The sequence below is a fragment of the Polypterus senegalus genome, chromosome 3 (genome assembly GCF_016835505.1).
Source record: "Polypterus senegalus isolate Bchr_013 chromosome 3, ASM1683550v1, whole genome shotgun sequence".
NCBI classification, from domain to species: Eukaryota; Metazoa; Chordata; class Cladistia; order Polypteriformes; family Polypteridae; genus Polypterus; species Polypterus senegalus.
The window spans coordinates 158,343,511-158,353,013 of NC_053156.1; positions in this window are offsets into that span (position 1 = coordinate 158,343,511).

The following is a 9,503-nucleotide window of genomic DNA, read 5'->3' on the forward strand; positions in this document are numbered from 1 at the left end:
AGGCTGTAAAACGGTGAGCTAAATGTATATTGAAGTAAACTGATCATAAAAATGATGAACAGCACAGCAGAATTAGCATCAGAAAAGACTTTAAGAGTCAGTAATGAACACCTATTTCCCTGAATGTGTTGCACTTCTTTATTTAAAGTAGACTGGCTGATGCAGCTCAAGAGCACTAAGTTTGGAATTGGACTACAGTGGACTGTATTATTTATATTATACTTGAAAATGTAACTTACAACATGTTATTTAGCAGTTTGTGTTGGTACAAGTAAGGTGTCCTGAATGACACCTCAATCTGACTATCAAATTGCTGACTATAGACTTTCGTTGGTTCCACTTGTCACAATTGGTCTGACATCACTTGACTGACAGCACTAAATCCCACCTCATTCTTACAACACAAATTATTCACATGATGGTTGGCATAAGTAAACTTGAAAGCTGAAGCGGTTTGCTGATCTTTTGTCTGTAGTCCATTTTTTGACTGTTGCCACATGACATTTAATTATAAAATAAAATGCAGGCGCTGCTTAAGAACTTTATTAGCTGGCCTATTCAGATCTTTTAAAGAATAACTTGGGTATTTTTCAAGTCACAATTATTTCTTTAAAAACATGCTATATATGTATTTGCCATGTGAAATTGTATTCTAAAGTTAAGCTCACTTTCTATAACTTTCATAAAATATCTTGCCCACTCTGGCACTTTACAATGGAAGGTATAGGGCACGGAGAAAAAGCTTAAAAACTTGCCAAATATGTCTACAGCTGTCAAGTATTGATCTGCGCTTTCCATTTTTCCAATGCATGTTTGTGACAATAAAAAGGATCTGGAAATAGTCATTGTGTTGCATAGTTCTTTTCTCACCGTAAGGATATGTTTTCTATTTGCTTGTGCGAATTCTCATGTAAACACAGAACCAAATCAAAACAAAACCAACCACATTGCACAAAGAAGTTACTGTGACTAATAGGGTTATAACATATGCTACTTTTACGTAATACAAAGTATTGGATTGCAGTTGTATTTGTCTTTGCCCCCCATTTGCTTGGAAATGCATTTACGTTCAGTCACAATCTGTAAAAATTAGGCTGTTGTGTCTCTTAGGGCCGATTTATACTTCACGCTCAGAATGCGTACGCGCCCGCATCATGGCTGCCACGCGTTCCCAGCATTCATTTCACACGTCCTCTGAGCAGGTCCTCAGAAATTAACGCGACATGTGCGCGAGTTGCAGTACCAGCAAAAAGTCGGGTGGCGCAGTGTACTAAAAGTTGGAACGTGGCGTCAGAGTCTCTGTTTACTATCTACATGTGACCGCAAGCCTCTATGGAGATCCTTCGGGGATCGATGTGCGCGCTTTGCTGTTTGATGAATGGTTCAAAGTGGTGAAGCAAAATGCCGACATACAGATGCATTCGTGGTGCTTTTATATTTCATATTCCCGATCGTAATGACACGATACATTTTAAAAGTCTCACATACCATCTTTTGTGCCGTCTTTTTTTTTTCTTTTTGCAACTTAATAACACCAACATATTATATAGCGCTGTATTTGAGCCACTGAGAAAAAAATAAAGGACATGGTGAAAATGTGTATTTTGTGATTAAAGTGGAAATTTCGGCTTTAATCTCGAAATGTCCACTTTAACCTCGTAGTTTACTTTATCATTAATGCAGACCGTCGTAAACGTCATCCCAGTTTTTAATCGCTACGAGCTTCTTGGACCTGACAGCAGTGGAAAGCAGCAATAGATCGCCACACAGAACAAATTAAATGTATGATATTCCAACTCTCTGCACATTTTGAATCTTTAGATTTGTACTTGATATCACTTTCATGATGAAATGCATTAAAGTGTGTACGTTACATTTTACATAAAATTTCGTTTAAATAATGAATACTGTTAATAATTACACAATATGGGGGGAATAACTACACACATGGGGGTGTCACGGTGGTGGAGCGATAGCACTGCTGTCTCGCAGGGAGTTATGTTGCTGGTATTTCCTGCTTGTCTTCCACACTGTGCTCCGGTTTCCTTCCAAAGATATGCAGATTTGGGGATTTGGTGCCGCTAAAATGACGCTAGTGTATGCGAGTTCTTGTATTCACCTTGCGATGGGCTGAGGCCTAGTCCAGGGATTGTTTCTCACTCGTGCCCAATGCTTGTTGGAATTGACACATCCCTGGATTGATGGATTTAATCAATAAACATCCTTTTCAGAGATATTACGGTAAGCTGTCATCAGAATTTAATAGGTGTTCTAGGCAATTCACAACACAGAGAAGCCGAACATGTTCTCACCGTGATAATATCTCGCACTGCCACCTGGTGGATTCCTCCAGATTTACGTAAAGTACGCGCGCAAGTATGAACACTACAACGCTTGCGTAGCAGGAGCGTCCACTGCAGCATGCGTCGCGTGAAGTATAACTCCGGCCCTAAGCTGCATGCAGGCCATCCCTAATTGTTTGTTTATCTCCCCAAATTTGTTTTTGCTTTGCACCCTCCCCCACCATAACCTATTGTGTATGGGGGAGGAACAAAAGCTTTAGATTTGTCAAAAAGTTTGAACTCTAGTTTTTGATGGATCTCGACATTTTAGTGTCCCTTGATACAGAAAATATTGATATCTCGATGATGGGTGTGTGTCTGTGTGTCACAGTTTCTTGAGGATGGTCTACAGCTATAATGGCTGGACGGAAAAATACCAAACATGAAACTTAAGCCAGTTATGAGATAACGATGTGCTGATTAGTTTTTGAGCCAAGAGAAAGAGGCATTCTAGAGGAACCCTCAAATACCGTAATTCTGCAAATAATTATGAATTCTTCTCATCAATTGCTATCGTAATGACCTATTTTATGATCAGAAAGATCAGCATCAGAACAGTAAATAATGACTGAAATGTTATAGAATAGTTCAGGTAACTTGGTTCCTAGGGTGCAAAGCCTATTGACGCTCATGTCCAAATTTTTGTCTCATCCCTTAAGGCTTGTTTCATCTTGGGTTTACTCATTTTAGCAGGTGTCCAAGATTTTGTTCTGTTAAGAAGTCATATAATAACAGTTATGTGGGCAATAATTGATGGGCTTGGAGATTAATGTAAGTCAAAACTGGAAAGGTAAATATGTATGGTGAGAACCAACACCCAAAAGAAAAGTTAAAGATATAAAGATTCTAGCTAGAAGTCAAAAAAACAGGGATACTACTTGAAAAAAGCACATAAATATCTTATAAAGGTTTTCACACAGTCTTGGATGGCACAAAGCAAACAGTGTCAACTTATGATATGTCACATTGGTGACGTCACACAACGCAACATCTAGGACGCAACTTGCCATCACGTTGTGATAACTGAGCCACATGCTGTTGGTATCCACAAAAATGGTGATGGAATAAACTATAAAACATAATGAAAATAAAAGTAAACATGGTTTCAGACAAAATCAATTATAGATTTGAATTTTATGATACACACCTGGGTTCATTTCCCAGGTCCTCCCTATGTGGAGTTTGCATGTTCTCCTCGTGTCTGCGTGGGTTTCCTCTGTGTGCTCCAGTTTCCTCCCACAGTCCAAAGACATGCAGGTTAGGTGAATTGGTGATCCTAAATTGTCCCTAGTGTGTGCTTGTTGTGTGGGTGTGTGTGTGTACCCTGCGGTGGGCTGGCGCCCTGCCCGGGTTTGTTCCCTGCCTTGCACCCTGTGTAAGCTGGGATTGGCTCCAGCAGACCCCCGTGACCCTGTGGTTAGGATATAGCAGGTTGGATAATGGATGGGTGGATGGATGGATTTTATAATACTAAAAAACTCCATACAAATACACCAAAGCCGCAGAAAAAATTATTTAAGAGTGGAAAAATGAAAAACATTTGCCCAGCTGTAACAGTGAAGGTGGAGTCCAACATAGCAGCCACTGAAGGACTTGGTAAAGAATCACTTCCAGTGCTGTGGTGAACTGAAGCAGCCTGGAGAGGGACATGAGGCTTTGTGTTAAATACTGTGAAATAATGAAGGCCAAGCCACAAATACAATACAGTAGTCTGAACTAAGAGACAGTCCTACTTCACTAAAATTATTAACAATGCTGAAGGAAATTCAAGAATATTGTTTTGATCACTTCTTCAACCCATTCTCGTCTAAACGTTAGACTTTTGCAGCATTTTATCAGCTAGAATAAATAATATGAAATTTAATATGCCAGGCACAGATATGAAAGGCACTATATAACAGATTGATAGATAGATACTTTATTAATCCCCAAGGGGAAATTCACATTAATTAATCCCCATACCTGAGTTTATAGCCAGAATTAAAAAAAAAAAAAAGATTTTCATGAGCCAGGGTCGGAGACAGGGAGGTGACTGTTGAAGAAAGAAGTGTTCCACTTTTAATACCGGGAGAGGAGAAAGCGACCAATTGAGGAGGACACACTGGGCAAGGAGGAGGAGGATGATAAAATCCTTGAGGGCCATGACTAAACTTCAGCTCCAGATGCAGCATTTGTTCACCTAGCGCTTGATGAAAACTTGTCTCTCACAGAGGAGATCCTCTGTGACCCTTACAATTGAGACCCTTATAATGAAGCAGCAGTTTTGCATTCACTGTTTCTCCTACTCAGACAGAGACATTTACAAATACCTGATATTGTGAAAGCATTTTAATAACAGATTCATGTTTGGAATATTCTTCCCTCCTCCTCTCTTAAAGCTCACTTAAAGCTCAAAAAGCTCATACTCATTTAGTTTTCAACATTTGACATGGCATACTGTCTTTGCTGAGGGATGTCTTGCTGTTCTTGTGTTGTGTTCTGATGGCCATCAAGTATCATTTTCAGCTTTTTTATTGCATACTTGGTACCTTTCTCTAAGTATGGAACACGTCAACGTTTTTCCCAGTAAACATATTTATAATGGGGCTATTGACATGACATTTTCACAGATGTTGGTAACAACCCAAGTAATTCGGACATACAAAGAAATCAAAACAAATAAGTCAATAAATTAAGTTATGTGTAATAAAGTGAAGGGAGTTAGTATTGACAACAAGAAGAAACACAAGACGTGTTCAATACATATTGTCCCCGCTTTATTTTGCTCACATTCTCGGACACAGTTTCTGTGTTTTTGCAGCTGTGCCCGCACTTACTGCCTGCTCTCTGCTTATCGACAGTGTGCTGTTCTCGTGTAGTGGCATTCCAAGTCTCAGGTAATCCTAAGCTTTGACATTACATCTTAGTTTTTGTGTGGTTTCCCCAGGGCAGCTAAGTTGTAGCGGTCAGGTGCCGCTAAGATTCACACCGTCAAGATGACGGTGATTTATTTATTTTTATAGTGGATCCCAGGGACGTTCCCAGCCTTGGCTCGACCCGCACACACTCACAAACAGAGACAAAATACAGCACAATGGGAACTAACAGGAATTAAAGAATATAATGAAATTAAATTACATAAATGAAAACAATAATACCACCCCTGTACCCCTATGGTTATATTACATTAAACATATAATCACAAACACCACACAGCAAAGTCCATGGAATACCAAACCAGATGTAATGAGAGATGATAAGAGTAAGTCCAGAGATCTGTTTGTTGAAAGGGTATGAAAAAACAGTCCTACCGGTAGACACTGTAAGGGTGAAGACCGATGGATGGTTCAGAAGCGCTCCTATACTTGCGAGAAAGCCGTGAATCCACAAACAGTCCTCAGCACACAGGTAGACAGACAATCCAGACCCCAACAACAAATACAATTCAGGACACAGCGACTAAATATGGCTGAATTAACAGAAGGCAGTCCTACAGGTAAATGAAACACAAAATACAACAACAAAAAACACTTCTCCTTTCCCTTGGCAACTTACCCTCCTTTTAAACTCCTCTGACCCCCTTTGACCCCCAACAGCCTCTGCAGGGACTGCTGGGAGATGCAGTTCTAACGAATTGTAGCGCACTGCTACAAAGTGAATAATGGTTTAAGCCCAATGGCCCACTCCCCCCTATGTCCCCATTGCACACACTCTTTATTTGTGTCACAAATGGGCCACTGTCCTACATGCTCAAACGTAGAACATCCACACACATGAGCAAGACCACTACGGGGTTGTACGGCTTTCTCAAGTAATTCAAACTAAACCTGGTGGCACCAGGCAGAAAAAAAAAATCATCTACTCCAAAAATAAATATTTTTCTTGATGAGCATTTTTTTGAAAAATGGAAATAAATGAATAACACAACCAAGTTGAGTTTGCTAAAAACATTTTAAAAATATACAGTATTCAACTATGGAGGCAGGTTCACTTCTTATTAAAATGTTGCACAACAGTGCCAGCTGCTGGGAGATGGAGGGCAGAGACACCACTGCATCCATCTATCCTCTAACCTGCTTATCCAGCTCAGGTTCACCTGCCCCAGCATCACTGGGTGCAAGAAAGGGACATTGAATGGGATGCCACTCCATTACATGACATACTCTCATTGTTCCAGTTACTGGCATCCAATTAACACAAAATATGCATCTTTTAGATGTAGAAAGAAGACCAGAATACCAGGAGAAAACCCTATGCAGACAGTGAGTGCACATGAGACACCATTCAGGCAGTGCTGGACTGGAATTCAAACCCAGAATTGTGCAGGTGTCAGGATCAGCACTGACCATTCACCTCTGTGTCATCCCAACTTTAAATATTACAGTCATTACTGCTGTTTTTAAAATTTTAGGTAGCAAATTGCTAAGCAAATTCTTAATGTATGCAATAATTAATGCTTTTTGTAATCTTCTGCCTTTAATTAAACAGCGTTATAAACTGAAAAGCAGGTTGGAATGTGAGAAATGTCCGTTTTTCTCTTTGTTCAGAATGTTTTGAAGTTGGTCAGGCAAAGGGTTTTCTTTTTAATTATAAATGCATTAAGTGACTCTAGGTGGGTGTCTGTTATGGTTTAATCTATGACTGAGCTGAACATTTATCTACCTTGGGAATCTCCTCTTCTTTTGTCATTAATAATGTACAGTCTGAGGCTCTTACGGAGCTTCAGAATGTGCTGCCTACACCTGTTCAGGCCATTATTAAAGCTCTTTCTCTGTCTGCTTGTCATTGTGTTGTGCAGTGGGCTCAGCCCTGCTGTGATCTTATTGTGAAAAACAAAGTTACTGAACAGAAACACTGAGCCCAGTCACTAGAAAAGCACAATGTTTAGTATGGATATGACTGAGAGTCTCTGGTTATAAATTGTGCTGCCATCAAAAGGTGAAATCATTTAAATAGCTTAGCACCACTATTACTGTTTATGAGATACTGTAAATGATAATATTAATTCTATTATCAAAAAAGCTTAACACCATCTGAAAAGGTTTAACATATCAACAATCAGTGCTGGTCCGAATTTATGGTGGACTCATTGTTATCCTCAATGGCTCCATAAGAGTTTGGTTTGACTGTCCTTCCTGAAGTGACCCAACAGATGACCAGCTAAGTCAGGGACTTATACTCCAACCAGTTTCATTTGAACAGTTTCTTAAATAGAAGTTGATTCTTGTTGTTATTTAAACCCATTATTTAATTCCATGGCTTGTTGGTGCTCTCATTCTGCCACAGCAAGCATTTCCAAAACTGTTGATTTTTTTTTTCTAAGAGAACTGTCAAAATGCTTTATGGACCTGAGCAGATCAACATTACTGAAATTTTCAAATTTAGTTTATTTTCAGATATTGCATGACAGACACAGGTTAGCTGTTTCAGCTCATTTGGCTCTTTTTGTATACAGGTTCTGAGTCTTACGTAACAAGTCAATTAAAATGAGAGAAAAAGAAGTTAATTGGCAGCAAAAACTGATAACTAATAAAAAAATGGGTTAGAATGAAAACCTGCAGCCACAGCTGCCCGCCTGGATTGGAGCTGAACACCACTCATAGAGATAATTCTCAAACATACAGCAGCAAAACTGTGGGTGAGTCAAAGGGAAAAGTCCATGGTGGTCCATAATAGGCTATATGCACACGGTAGTGCTGACATATGTCTGGTGAAATCTCAGCCAGTAACTTCAGTTGTGATTTTTGTTTATTGGTGAGAATGTACGAGAAAATGAAGTTTAAGTTTCAGCATACAAATAGCTCTACAGCTGAAAATTGTTGTGTACCTTTATGTTGAGCTTCCAGTACATACAACAAGGTAGTTCGTTTTCATACATTTTCTTCCGATTTGGAAACCTGATCTAAATGAATCGTCGCTATCCAGAGAGAGAGCTTTAGATAGATAGATAGATAGATAGATAGATAGATAGATAGATAGATAGATAGATAGATAGATAGATAGATAGATAGATAGAGTGCATCCGGAAAGTATTTAATTTTTCCACATTTTGTTATGTTACAGCCTTATTCCAAAATGGATTAAATTCATTTTTTTCCTCAGAATTCTACACACCACACCCCATAATGACAACGTGAAAAAAGTTTACTTGAGATTTTTGCTAATTTATTAAAAATAAAAAAATTGAGAAAGCACATGTACATAAGTATTCACAGCCTTTGCCATGAAGCTCAAAATTGAGCTCAGGTGCCTCCAGTTTCCCCTGATTATCCTTGAGATGTTTCTGCAGCTTAATTGGAGTCCACCTGTGGTAAATTCAGTTGATTGGACATGATTTGGAAAGGCACACACCTGTCTATATAACGTCCCACAGTTGACAGTTCATGTCAGAGCACAAACCAAGCATCAAGTCAAATGAATTGTCTGTAGACCTCCGAGACAGGATTGTCTCGAGGCACAAATTTGGGGAAGGTTACAGAAAAGTTTCTGCTGCTTTGAAGGTCCCAATGAGCACAGTGGCCTCCATCATCTGTAAGTGGAAGAAGTTTGAAACTACCAGGACTCTTCCTAGAGCTGGCTGGTCATCTAAACTGAGCGATCGGGGGAGAAGGGCCTTAGTCAGGGAGGTGACCAAGAACCTGATGGTCACTCTGTCATGGCTCCAGAAGTCCTCTGTGGAGAGAGGAGAACCTTCCAGAAGGACAACCATCTCTGTAACAATCCACCAATCAGGCCTGTATGGTATAGTGGCCAGACGGAAGACACTCCTTAGTAAAAGGCACATGGCAGCCCGCCTGGAGTTTGCCAAAAGGCACCTGAAGTACTCTCAGACCATGAGAAACAAAATTCTCTGGTCTGATGAGACAAAGATTGAAGTCTTTGGTGTGAATGCAAGGCGACACGTTTGGAGGAAACCAGGCACCGCTCATCACCAGGCCAATACCATCCCTACAGTGAAGCATGGTGGTGGCAGCATCATGCTGTGGGGATGTTTTTCAGCGGCAGGAACTGGGAGAGTAGTCAGGATAAAAGGAAAGATGACTGCAGCAATGTACAGAGACATCCTGGATGAAAACCTGCTCCAGGGCGCTCTTGACCTCAGACTGGGGCGACAGTTCATCTTTCAGCAGGACAACAACCCTAAGTACACAGCCAAGATATCAAAGGAGTGGCTTCAGGACA